This window comes from Lissotriton helveticus, chromosome 3_1 (assembly GCF_964261635.1).
Source record: "Lissotriton helveticus chromosome 3_1, aLisHel1.1, whole genome shotgun sequence".
NCBI lineage: Eukaryota > Metazoa > Chordata > Amphibia > Caudata > Salamandridae > Lissotriton > Lissotriton helveticus.
Genome location: NC_136061.1, coordinates 970,517,025 through 970,530,188, shown reverse-complemented (window position 1 = coordinate 970,530,188; position 13,164 = coordinate 970,517,025).

Here is a 13,164-nt window from a genome sequence, read left to right as displayed (position 1 = left end):
GGATCATAGCCGCATTCATTAAGGGCTTTTCTTATTTCTGCTACAGACTGATGTCTGGGCGTACGCTGTGACGCTTGTGCATGTAATTCGGCTGACGTTAAACGCTTATGTGGCGGCGGGGTCTGAGGAGGACCTCCTCCTGCGGCCCCTAAACTAGAATCATCGACTGATCCTCTTCGTCCTGGCAGAGTGGGAAATGGAAATGCAGGCTGGACTTGTATGGCGGGCTGGACCGGGGGTACCGTAACAGGTACTCCGGTGTCTGGAGGAGCGGGAAGTGCCTGATTTACAGGGACTGGCGGAGCGCGAACAGGATTTGCATATTCTGGGACTGTGTCGTCCAAATAGGACGAAATGAAAATATCAGCTGCGGTCTGTTTGTGACGTAGCTTGGTCGGAACTAATGGTGGCGGGAAATTACTGGATGCCTCTGGGGTCGCTTTTGGCACGCCCTCGGCAAGAAGAGGATACATACCCTTAATAAGGGCATGCCTCTGTCTGTCTGACTGTTCGGTTTTAACTCGTTCACCAATCTCGATTAATTCCTTTTCTTGTGCTCGTTCTAAGGATTCTCTACTTAATTCTGACTTTCTGATTTCTTTTTCGGTTCTTTTATGAGATTCTTTGCGCCATAACTCGATGGCATCTTTCTGTGACTGTCTGGCTTTCTTTTTCCATAATGCTTCTTCTACTCGCATGATGCACTCGGCATCCCATGTGCCTGATACAGGCCATCTATACTTTTCCTCTAACTGTTTGGTATACTCGACCCATAAGTCTAGATACAATATGGCGCTTATGCCATGCTTCTGATACATAAAATGACCTGGACTGTCCCTAGGCGGGACAGGAACTGCTGCTTCCAGCAGACCTTTTCTAGTTCTCAACTGACGCAGTTTTGAAAAGAGCGGCATGACTGAACTATAATCTGGACACAATACGATACACAATAAACACGATAACTACTTCACACTCATTCCACGACATCAAGATACATGAAGAACATTCAGAATAACAGTTCGAACAGAATACTACCTGGAATACGGAAAACAGAATACATGAATTCTCTCGAGAACAGAACTGACTAGAACAGGAACTAGATGCACTGCTGAAACAGTACGAAACTTACCGGTCTCATAAAGAGACACGTCAGGACCCGCATCCACCGAAGTGGACACTTCCTTTGTGGGCTTGTGTACCACCAACCCACGGACCAGAGTCAATTAGATTGACCCTGTCTAGATACTACCCCAGTAATGGTACTCACCGGGCAGTAAGAACGGAAGGCCTCAGACCAGGACTGCTTTGATGACGGACGACGAACTTCGGACTTCAGTTACGGGTGGACCTCCGGATACCTCGGACCTTGGACTCTCGGCTTGGGCTCTGGTCGGGACTCGCCGCGTTCCTCCACCGCCTCGTCTGGATGCTGGACCGCCTCCTCCGTCTCCTCCGTGGGCCTGAGGGATACTTGAAGCAGAAATATCTGCACGTGCACGGTATGGTTCCGTCACGGCTGCAGAGGGTCAGGGGGCCGGCGTGGCTTCACCGGCGCGTGGGGAAAGGGCAAGTCCCTATTCGGGCGCCATTATGTGGTATATAAATAAATAATACCGGATCTATTTTTTAATGAATAAATGAATAACAGGTAGCTCAATAAATAAGAGTCAAGATTCGAGGTAGTAGGAGTTTTGCAGGTTTATTACAGCATAAAGGACAGGAACAGGACAACCTGCATAGGAATAGGATGGCAGGGCCCAGCAGCTGCTGGGGCTGGATCTGGGATGAGCGCGCTAACATTTAATAACAATACACGATCATATATACTAAAACAGTTGCATTACAATACATACGATAGGCGTAGCAGTGGGTGGAGCAATAGGCGTGACGCGTAGCAGTCGCGAAAGATAAGGGTGAAAAGAGGTGTAACAGGGCGTATACATAGACATGTGATGCAAACGTAACAGATTATGTCATAAATGGGGCGGAAACATGGAGGGGGCTACCTAAGGAGCCGGGACCTCTGACCTGATGGTGCGCGCAAGCTGGCAATGACGTGTTACTAGGAGAAGCTGGGGGCTTCGAACTCTGTGCTAGGAGCAGAGACTGAAGTCTGGAGAGTCAGGGCGACATGTACCTAAGCAGTATCTAGTATCTGATGTTTAGAGAACATGTTGATATAAACTAGAAGTTATCTGGGTAAAGGCGAACAGACTCTAAGACTGGAGCATGCATTATTCTACATGTAGTGCGTGATGAAGAATATTAAATGATCATTAATACAGTATTTCTCTAACGTGGAGACGTGAAGGCTAGACAATGACGGAAACTATTGATGCGATTCAGTAGCTTTAGGAATGCAGAGAAGGAGGGCTGGACTGATAGCTAGAATCATAACATACTCTTGGCAGACTCAGAGACAGAGCCAAGCTGAGCCGGGCACTGCGAGGCAGGAAGTAAGTGAAGGGTTGAGGATACAGGTGGGGGCTGTATCGCTCCTCAGCGAGGGCTCAGGAGACAGGAGCTGAAAACTGGTGTCCGGGCCCTTTGGAGGCCTAGAAACGGGGACTTTACAATGGAATAACGTGCACACTGAGAAACGTGGCAACGTAGCTTTACATAGGCCTGATATTCGTAGTATTCACGAGAACTGGAAACTGACATACTAAAGGTGGACACAACTATAATTGCGTCTTTAATTGCTGAACATGGGGAATAACATATGCATATTAATCATGCACAGATAACATATGATGGAGGACTCGTAGGGACACAGAACATGGCAAAATTTACTTTTCCACACCTGTGGGGTTGCTACGACCTATCCCAATCCCTCCTTCTCCTTGGCATACTGTATCGATGGATTTCATAGTGGAGTTGCCCCCTTGTGAGACCAATACTACGATTTTAGTCTTGATTGATCATTTGACGAAAATGGGTCACTTCATTCCTCTGAAAAAACTGCCTTCCTCTTCAGAATTGGCTATGGTGTTTCTCCAACATGTAGTAAGGGCTCATGGTATACCTAGGGTTCTGATTACTGATAGAGGCTCCCAGTTCACTTCTCGCTTTTGGAAAGCGCTTTGTCAGGCATTGCATATCGAGGCTCGGTTGTCATCCAGCTTTCATCCCCAGACTGATGGCAAAACCGAGCGGCTTAACCAGTCCCTGGAACAATATTTACGTTGCTTCACCCTTCAGAACTCGGATGACTGGTTCCCTTTGGTTTGGATGGCGGAGTTCGCCTATAATAATGCGGAACATTCCACGTTGGGGTGCTCCCCCTTCTTTTGTTTATATGGGTTTCATCCTGATATGCTCCCCTTCGAGTGGCCAGTCACTTCCTCTCACCCGTCCATACAGGAGCATCATGCTCACCTCCGGGCGGTCTTAATCGATGCCCGTAGCCAGTTGGCTCTGTCACAGGAGGCCCAGAAACGTTATGCAGACAGGAGGCGGGTTCCCGAACCAGAGTACAAGGTCGGGGATAAGGTGTGGTTGTCGACTAAAAACCTACGATTGAAAGGGAAAGGGAAGTTGGCACCTAAGTTCATTGGGCCCTACGGCATTGAGGGGGTGGTTAACCCTGTGGTTGTTCGCTTGTCCCTCCCCCATTCTTGGCGCATTCACCCGGTATTTCATGTGTCCCTTCTTCGTCCCTGTCGGGTGGGTGTGCGTCTTCCCTCGCGTCCGGGTCCCGTGGAGGTGGATGGGGATGAGGAGTACGAGGTTGAGGAGATCCTTGATTCCCGTTTGAACCGTGGGAGGTTACAGTACCTTGTGGCATGGAAGGGGTATGGAGTGGAGGACAGGACTTGGGAGCCTTCCGCCAATGTTCACAGTCCCTTGTTGGTGGATAGGTTTCATGCTGCGTATCCTGGCAAGCCTGGTCGACCGCCGGGACGTCGGTCCTCGAGAGGGGGCTCTGTAGCGGTTATCCGGGGTGTGGGAGCCGGTAGCGTGCACTCAGTGGAGTTCAGACTATGTAGTACCTGTAGCTCGCCACTGGAGGGAGCCTGGCGGTTGCGGAACTACAATCCCCAGAAGCCCCGTAGCCGAGGAGGCGGAAGTATGGCAACAAAAGCCTTCCGCGGTCAACGGCTCAGGGCTTGTCAATCAGGACTGTGAGAGTGGTCGGACGTAGCCTCGTTTGTTCCCTGTATATTGGATTTGGTACTTAGTCTTCCCCGAGCAGCGGGAGCTGCTACCTTGAAGATACGTTTCCGGAAACGCGAGTCCCCGCAGGCAGTAAGACGGGTGGCCTCGCGTTGTGTTTGAGTGGCGTTTGTGAGACCCGCGCAGGAGCGCGTTGTCGTCTCCGTCACTTTGTACTTTTCTTTGGGATCTTTTTGTGCTCCTGGTGTGCCGGTACCGGTACGCATTTATCCAGACTCCTTGCTGATTTTGTCTTTCCGTTTTTACCTTCCTTGCTGATTTTGCCTACCTGGGAGACTCCTGTTGATATCTTTGGTATTTTCTGTGACAATTTGAAAACCGCCGAGGAGGCGGGTACCAGTACCCAGGATTCCAATGTTCGTGTGTGGCTGCAATTGAAGGGATAGACACGCCTGTTCAACACCACAGTTAGTACTCGCCACAGTTGTTCATATGTATGACTATTCCACCTGTAGAGGGCTGGGCGTCTAATTGTTCGTTCTTGTTCTTCCCTCACCTGCAGAATTCCATCGCGGGCGTTACCAGACCTGCGAGGGAGTGGGTAGACGGCATTCTACGTCCTTTCGGAAGCCCCATTGAACAACCTTTTTGTTATTTTCTCCACTTCCCTTTTCCCCGGGGGGCACAACGTACATAGCTGTGTTTTTCTTCACACTGTGTGTGGTGCGTCCTGGAGAGGAGGGGGGATATTCGTCTCTTCATCGCTCCTGCTGGCATCTCTCAGAGGTTAGTGGTTTCTTGCCATTGACGTCGTGACACTCTACTACTCCCTGGGCTAGGACCCTAAAACAATACGGAAATCACCACTTCATCTGCTGAGTGGCCGATGCATGAGCATTAAGTTTAGCCCTTGAAATCATTGACCGCAAATCAACCGGGAAGGGGTTCTTACACAACAACTACTTTACTCTATTTCTGGGTTGATAGGCTGGGATACCAAAAAAGGAGCAATTAAGCTGGAACTTGCACATCCCTGTGGGGCGAGTGCACGCTTTTTTGTTTTAGGCCCAGCAAATGTTTTCGCCTGACTCTTCAGAAGACAAAATGGCCCAGCTCCATTTTGTCCCTTTTAACGAGCATTGTGTACCTCAGTCAAGAACTAACAACAAGTTGTTCTCAAAACATTGGCTTTAGGTGCTTTTTTGTGATGGAAATTCTTGTCCTTCCAAAAATTGACCCCACACTCTCCATTTGCACACACAATCTTGTTATGGTAACAAGAATCTGGAGGTCCAAGTAATGGGAATTTGTCAACCAAAATAACCTTTTATTAATATCCCCAGAGTGAATGCAGTCATTGGTTCAGTGGCTCAGGGGGAGGGTTAATTATGTTGGGGGCGAGAGAGCCCCTGCTGAAGAACACAGAAAGGTTGTGAGTGAAATGCTTGAATTCTTCTCAACTGCCATCTGCAGGGGACCTGGCCTGGCGGTTCAAGCTCAACTGTTCCTATTGCAGAAGGATCAAGACTGATTTGCATACGACTGTTCCATGTCTAGAGTGGCACCGTGAGCAAACACCTAGGGGCTGGGATGCACCCTTGAGCTTTCTCCAGCAGTGGCTGATATTTACTCAAGTTACATCCTAGTTTTTCTAGCCTTGCTTTAGGCACTGTATTTTGCAGTTACTTTAATCATAGTATTCACGTCCTAAATGCCTTGGTTTCAGCATGTACTGATTACTGTAACTGTCTACCTCGATCTGTCAGATTACAGTTAATACAGAATTTTGATGCCCGAATAGCTTTGAATCTCTTGTGCAAGAGACCACATTTCACCTGTTCTGTCCTTATAAAATGAGCTTCCTCCTAAGGAGCGGGTCCTTTTCAAACCGATGTGTCTGGTGCTTAAGGCTGTCTGTTCCCTCCAGTTAGCCCCATTGTATCAGCGGTTACAATGGTACAGTCCCCGCCGCTCACTTAGTTAATAAAATTATATTTCTCTCGGCTATTCCTAGATTTCATCAGAGAAAGGTTGATGGCAGGGCCTTTCTATTGCTGCAGTTCAAAAATTGAACTATATGCCCTGTTGGACCAAAGGCATTTGGCTGGTCTGTCAAGAGCGGCATATGGGGGGGGGAGGGGAGGAGGGTATAATTGGTGGCCTGGAATGCAGCACCAAGTGATCAACAAGGGCTGAGTTTATGGCAAGCATCCCTCCCATCACTTTGTAAAGAGAGATCCCCATCTCATAAGACGAACTGGGCAATTCTCGTTCCTGGTATGTTAGCCGGTCAGGGTGGATAGGAGGGGAGCTGGAGGCCTCTGTATCCCAGTGGCATTTATGCTGATATTTCCTCTGCAGTGTTTTGTTGAACACAGGACACAGGACACCTGCTGACCCTGTAAATACCTGACATAGCAAAGTCAAATACCTGGTATCGCAGACTCATACCAAGCACGTTCGCACACCTACAGCCCCATTCACAGGTGCTCCTCTGGGATGACGACAATGTGGAGAAAAAGCCACAAGAAGCCTCTACCTACGCAAGAAGAATAGACTAGGGCTCGTCTTCTTCATCAGAAGAAACACATTTACATGCCTATCACAGGGCACAATATCAGGGAGTAGGCCCTGGCAGGTTTATTACGGTGTTAATGCACATTACCATTTTTATAGCAGATTTACTGCACCATGGCACAATCGCTGCTCCCGGTTCAATCAGATGAGTACAGCCTGTCGTGTCCAGGATGGGATTATCACACCATACAGGCTCTTGGCGCGTTCAGTGCACCAGGGCAGGATTAGGCAACCAGGATTCTTTGGAGCACCAAGATTAGTGCAACCTGCCATGGTTGGGGGAGGTTTAGAACTTCCACCAGGTTAATTTAACATATTACACATGAGCACACACATTTTTTTAAAATCAAAAATCATCCCAATTCTTTAAAAAAAAAATATATTTTTATTTGCTATTTACAGTGCATAAACACAACAGGCATGTCACAAAAGACCATCAACCACCACCCTTCATCCCCCACCCTTCTACCCCCTCCCACAAAATCATACTTCCATCCTCCTCTCTATCAGGCTTTACATTGCGTCTCCAGGGACCCCAGAATACTAAAACAGTCCCAATTAAACCAGCCTTTCAACCAAAGCAGCCAAGCACCCCTCCCTCCTTGGTTCACAGTCCTCCATCCAAGCCATGGTATCGGCGCCATTTCCCCCACAATCTATTGAACTTCTTAGGGCACCCTTTTGCCTTGTACGTGACCCTCTCTGCAGCCATGTATAGGTCCATACCCTTCCTCCACTCATCCAGCCTTGGCGGGGTAGAGGCCCCCCACACCTTCGCCACATCCCTCTTAGCTACCACCATAGCCAGAACTACAAAGATCAGGAGTGGGCGGCTCAGGTCAAAATCATTTGTTATGCCTAGCAGGACCAATTTTGGATCTAGCGGTAGGGTGACCTCTAGAACCTCCCCCAACTCCCTCAGGACCTCCGTCCAATACTTCTGTATGTCGGGGCACAGCCAATTAATATTGTAAAAATCCCCCCTCTCCTGCCCACATCTGAGGCACTGTGTGTCGCTAGCCCTCCCCATACGGTGCAGGCATACGGTGACGTAATAAACCCTCTGCAAGATTTTATACTGGATAATCCATAGGCGGGACTTGATGGCAACGTTCCTCGGGTGCATCAGGGCTGTGTCCCAATCCACCGTATCCATCTCCCCCACATCCTGCTCCCATGATTCTCTAAGTTTTACCAGCCCATCCGGTGTATTATTGATCAATGCTTTATAAGTCAGGGAGACTGCCTTGCATGCGATATGTTCCTGCAAGAGGTGCCCCTCCAGTGATGCATACTCTGGTAAGGGCCCCATCAGAGCCTCCTCCGCCCGCCATACGTGTCGCAGCTGCGCATATCTATAGTACTGTGTGTGGTGCAGCCCAAATTCCGCCCTCAAAACTTGGAAGGACTTTAGTTCCCCTCTTCATCAGGTCCCCCAATACGGAGATACCAATGTCGTCCCATCTCTAGAATCCACGCAGTTTGTGTAACTCCTTCAGCCAAGTGCAGTGCCATTTTGGGGTCTGTTTCGTTGGTGTGTGCTTCCAGCCTATTGCCCTAGTCGCCTTCTCCCATATCCCCAGCGTTACCCTGGTAGCTGAATGCAGTTGTTCCTTCCCCTTGCCTCCATATATAAAGTATAGGCAGGTGCGCCGCACCATACTTCTCCTCTCGAGGCCGTAAGTGGGATGCATTGCTGGGGCATGCAACCATTCATTGATGGGGGTGAGATGTTCCGCCCAGTAATAGGCTTCGATGTTTGGCAGGGAAATTCCACCATTATACTGGTTCTGCTGCAGAGTTCCCAGGGCTACCCTGTACTGTTTCCCCAGCCACAACAAGGATCTCAACTCTGCGTTTATATCATTAAAAACCTGGCGAGGAAGCGGGCAGTATTAATTCTGTAAGGCGTACAAAAACCTCGGTAGCGTAATCATTTTAAACATGGCTGCGCGGCCCAAGATCGTGAGGGGGAGCACCTTCCACCTTGCAGCATCCTCGGCAAAATTATCCAGCACCTGCTTGACGTTCCTCTTGTATGAGAGGTCTCTATCCATCGTCATATACACCCCCAGATACAGAAACCCCTCGTCCGTAGTTCTCAGCGTCCCAGGCAAGTAGGACCAGTCCTCTCCCCCCCCCCCCCCCCCCCGGGGGTCATAGAGAATTGACTTATGCCAATTTATCTGATAGCCCGCATGGGCGCCATAACGGCCCAGTGCAGTGAACAACGCCGGAATCGTGGTGACAGGGTGAGTGATATACAAGAGGACGTCGTCCGCATACGATATTTTGTCTTCGTGCAGGTCAGACTGGTCGATTCTAAAGCCCCTAATAACCCCGTTTTGTCGTCTCTCGCATGCCACTACTTCTATGGTTAGGGCGAAGAGCAACGGGGACAAGGGGCACCCCTGTTGGGTCCCCCTTCTTATGGGGAAATCATCAGATAACACCCCGTTGACTTTAACTCTGGCTCTTGGATCCGTATACAGCAACTGCACCCACTGCCTGAACTTAGGTCCGAAGCCGAACCTGGACAACACTCCTTCGAGGAAGGGCCTATGTAGCGCGTCAAACGCCTTTTCGGCGTCCAGGGATAAAAACAAGTGAGGGTCCCGCCGAGCATGCACCTCCATCAACCAGTTATGGGTCCGTCTGAGATTCAGTCTGGTTGCCCTATCCGGCAGAAAACCGGTCTGATCCAAATAGACCAGGTCAGGGATCACTCGCCGTAATCGAAGAGCTAAGATTATTGCTAGGAGTTTAACCTCCACGCTCAGAAGCGATATGGGGTGGTACAATGCACAGTCCTCTAGGGGTTTACCCGCTTTGTATATCGGGATAATCGTGGCCATGCGCAAGTCCGGCGGCAGCATACTCTCCTGCGCCGCTCCCTCAAACAGTGCCAAGAGGTGTCGAGCAAAGAGATCCGCTGTTTTTTAAAGAATTCAGGGGGAAACTAGTTGGGGCCAGGGGATTTCCCCGGACGAAGTTTGGTCAAGGCCTCCTTAATTTCATCTAGGGTTATACCCCCCTCTAAGTCCCGCTGGTCATCATCCGAAAGAACGGGAATATCGATTTGGGTCATGTACCCCAACGCGTCATCTAGCGTACCCAGGTTCCTAGCCTCATTATAGGCCCCGTAGTAGGCGGCAAAGGTTTGAGCTATCTGTGTGTCCGTCCGTCGCAATTGCCTCTGTTCATCCCTCACCTGCTCCACCCACCGAGCGTCTCTCTCTTTCCTGCTCAACCACGCCAAGAGTCTCCCAGACTTATCCCCTACATCGTACAGCCTATGTAATGTCGCAAGCGCCTGCGTTTTTGCCTCACCCGTCGCCAAATCCCTATATTGTCGCTGCGCATCCAAAAGCCGCCTAAGAGTCTGAGGGTCTTTATCGACCACATGGTCGCGCTCCAAGTCCAAAATCTGAGCTTCCAGAGTCCGTACCTCTTCCTGCACTTTCCTCTTTTCCCATGCTAGTCTGTTCTGGGCCCTATCCCGCAAAACCGCCTTGAGGGCCTCCCAGAGGACTACCCCTGATGAGACAGAGCCCTTGTTTTCAGCTAGGTAGACCTTCACATCCGCTCTTAGGCCGTTTAGTAGATCCTTATTCTGTGAATCCCAAGCCATCAGCCGCCAATTATTTGCCCCCACCGCCCGTCGCCCCCCCACCTGTACCAGGAGAGGCGAGTAGTCTGAGATACCTTTCGCTTGATACTCAGTCATATCCTCCACACTGAGTGCCTGTCTGGACATAAAAATGTAGTCTAGTCTGAAGTACACCCTATGGGCCCCTGAGAAATAAGAGTAGATGCTAGCGTCTGGGTGCAGCCACCTCCATACGTCCACTAGTCCTAGGGTGGAGACAGTTCTGGCCAGAGGAGTTGGGGTAGAGTCCCTAGGTCTACATCCTGACCTATCCTGTGCTGAAGACATGACATCATTAAAATTCCCCCCTACCTCCTGCAAGGTATCCGATGTGTTCAGTAGAATGTCTGTGACGCCAGACAGTGTTCTGGCCTGCAGTTTTGGCGGTGCATACAGGGAAAGGATCACAAGCTCTGGTCGTCCCCATGCTCCCCGCACCCCTACGTAAGTCCCCAGTGGGTCCGTCCAAGTCTGCGCGACAACAAAGGAAGGAGTCTTCTTGATCAGGATGGCAATCCCCCTGGAGCCCATTGTGTTCCCCCGCATGCACTAGCACTCTGTAGGAACCCCTCGCCAGGAAGCCACACTTGGTGCCCTGCAGATGCATCTCCTGCACAAGGACAATATCAGGTCCCACCCATTTCAAATAGGCTTGTACTAATCCCCTTTTAACTTTGTTGCCCAGGCCATTCACGTTCCAGGTGAGGATTTTAGCCCCCCCTCGAGCCTGGACCTCCGTCCCATGACTATATAGCAGTGTACACGGCCTCTTACCATAAAACTCTCAATTGCAGTAGGGGTTGGGCTCCGGGATCCCAGGTGTGAATGACGGTCTCAATCATGACATGCTGAAACAAACCCCCCCCCCCAACAAAGAACCCCAACCAGAGTGTTTACTCATCTAGTTCCGCCCCCCTCCCAACCCCAAGAAAAGAGTAACTTCCCCCTCACAGCCCCCCCACCCCACCTCCCTCTTCCCTCCAGTCCCATCGCCATCTCAAGACAGAGATTAGGCCTTCCAGGTGAAGGAGGTCTCTCGCCCTCCCAGTCTTACCCCCAAGAAACCCGCTCTGAAACCTTTAACCAAGAAACATACTTACACAGGTATACTTGCAAGCAGGTACAAACAAAGAACGTTAGACCAGAGAACAAAGCAAACTGTAGGTGGTTGTCCAACTTGCGTGCTCCATGGCCACTGAGACGATGCTCAGTTAGCCCAACTTGTCCAGACTTCACAAATTAGAGTCCAGGGGGTCCCCTTGCAATGTCCCCGCTTCCTGTATCGGTTCCTGTTCCAAGTTGTTGATAGCCACTACCAGGGGATGCAGCGATTGCTCTTCCATGTCTTCACCCTCCGAAGAGGTACCACCAGGCTCTTCCTCCCCCTCTTACTGTGCGTTCCCAGCAAGGCAGTGAAACCTGGAACCAGTCAGGCGACCGAGGTCCAGAGAGGCCGAGCTCTGCTGCCGCCGCTGCCGTACTGATCCTTTTACAGGGTAAGGATTTGTCACCACGTTTCTACTTCCACGTGTCTGCCTCAGTCTCTGCGGCTTTGGCGACCCCCTCGGGCCTCTGTGCGTTTTCCAACATCCGATGCCCTCCGAGCCTCTGCCGCAGGTCTTGTAAGGGGGGCGGGCACTCCTCCAACCACTGCCATGCTTCTTCCGGGTTTGGAAATAAGTAAGTTCTCTCCTTGTAGATTACTTTTAACTTTGCAGGGAAGAGAAGCATGTACTGAATGCGGAGATCTCTCAGTTTAGCCTTCACCGCATCAAAGGAGCGCCTCTGCTTCTGCACTTCCTGGCTGTAGTCCGGAAATATCATGATCTGTGGGTTCTCCAGACTGATTTCCCCTAGCTTTCTAGCTTGCCTTAAGATCCTGTCTCCATCTAAGAAATTCAGGAAGCGGGCAATGACTGGCCGCGGCCTAGCACCCACTGGCGGCTTTGTCAGCAGCGCCCGATGGACCCACTCTATCACAAAACAGGTCGAGAAGTTATCTTTCGGAAAAGTGCGCAGCAGCTAGGACTGCAGGAACTCCGACATATTGGCCCCTTCAATTCCTTCCCTAAAGCCCACAAAACTGAGGTTATTGCTCCTGGCTCTGTTTTCTGCATTGTCCACCTTCCACAGGAGCGGTTTATGCGAGGCTTGGAACTCCGCCATACCCTTCTTCAAGTCCTGGAGGGTGTCTTCGGCCTTCCCCAGTCTAGTCTCAGTCACTGTCACTCGCTCCGCTAAGTTTTGAAAGTCCTGCCGCAGGAGCGTTACCTCGGAGCCCACCTCCCCGATCTTGGCCTCCAGGGCAGCACGGGACACCTGCATGTCCTCTCGGGACGCCTGTATAGCCCCCATCAATAGGGCGTGTCTGTATGCACTCCCCGCGAGTTGGTCTCCGGGGGGAGGGGCGCCGTGGTGTATCGGTCTAGATTACCCTGTCCGGGGGGGGGGGGGGTCCTGGGATCTCTGTCTTTCTTGCCCATGTCGCACTGTCTACAAGCAGTGTTTTGGCAGGGTCCCTGCCATCCGTAGTCCTCTCCGGTTCTTGTCGACCCTCACCGTCCTCACTATCTCCCTTCAGGGCAGCCCTCCGGCGTCAGCTTCACCCCAGGCGCCACACGGTGCCCGTCCCTTGGCCACTCCAGAAAGCCCCTTGTTGGTCTGTCACCAGGCAAGCGGGGGGGGGGGGCGTGGAGGGCAGAACCAGGCACCAGAAGAGGCAGAATGGGCACCTCACCTCCTCAGCTGGCAGTCTTCACACCGTCCCCTGGAACACACCTCCACTGTAGCTTGGGGCACTGGCCTAGCAACCCCTGCCCCAG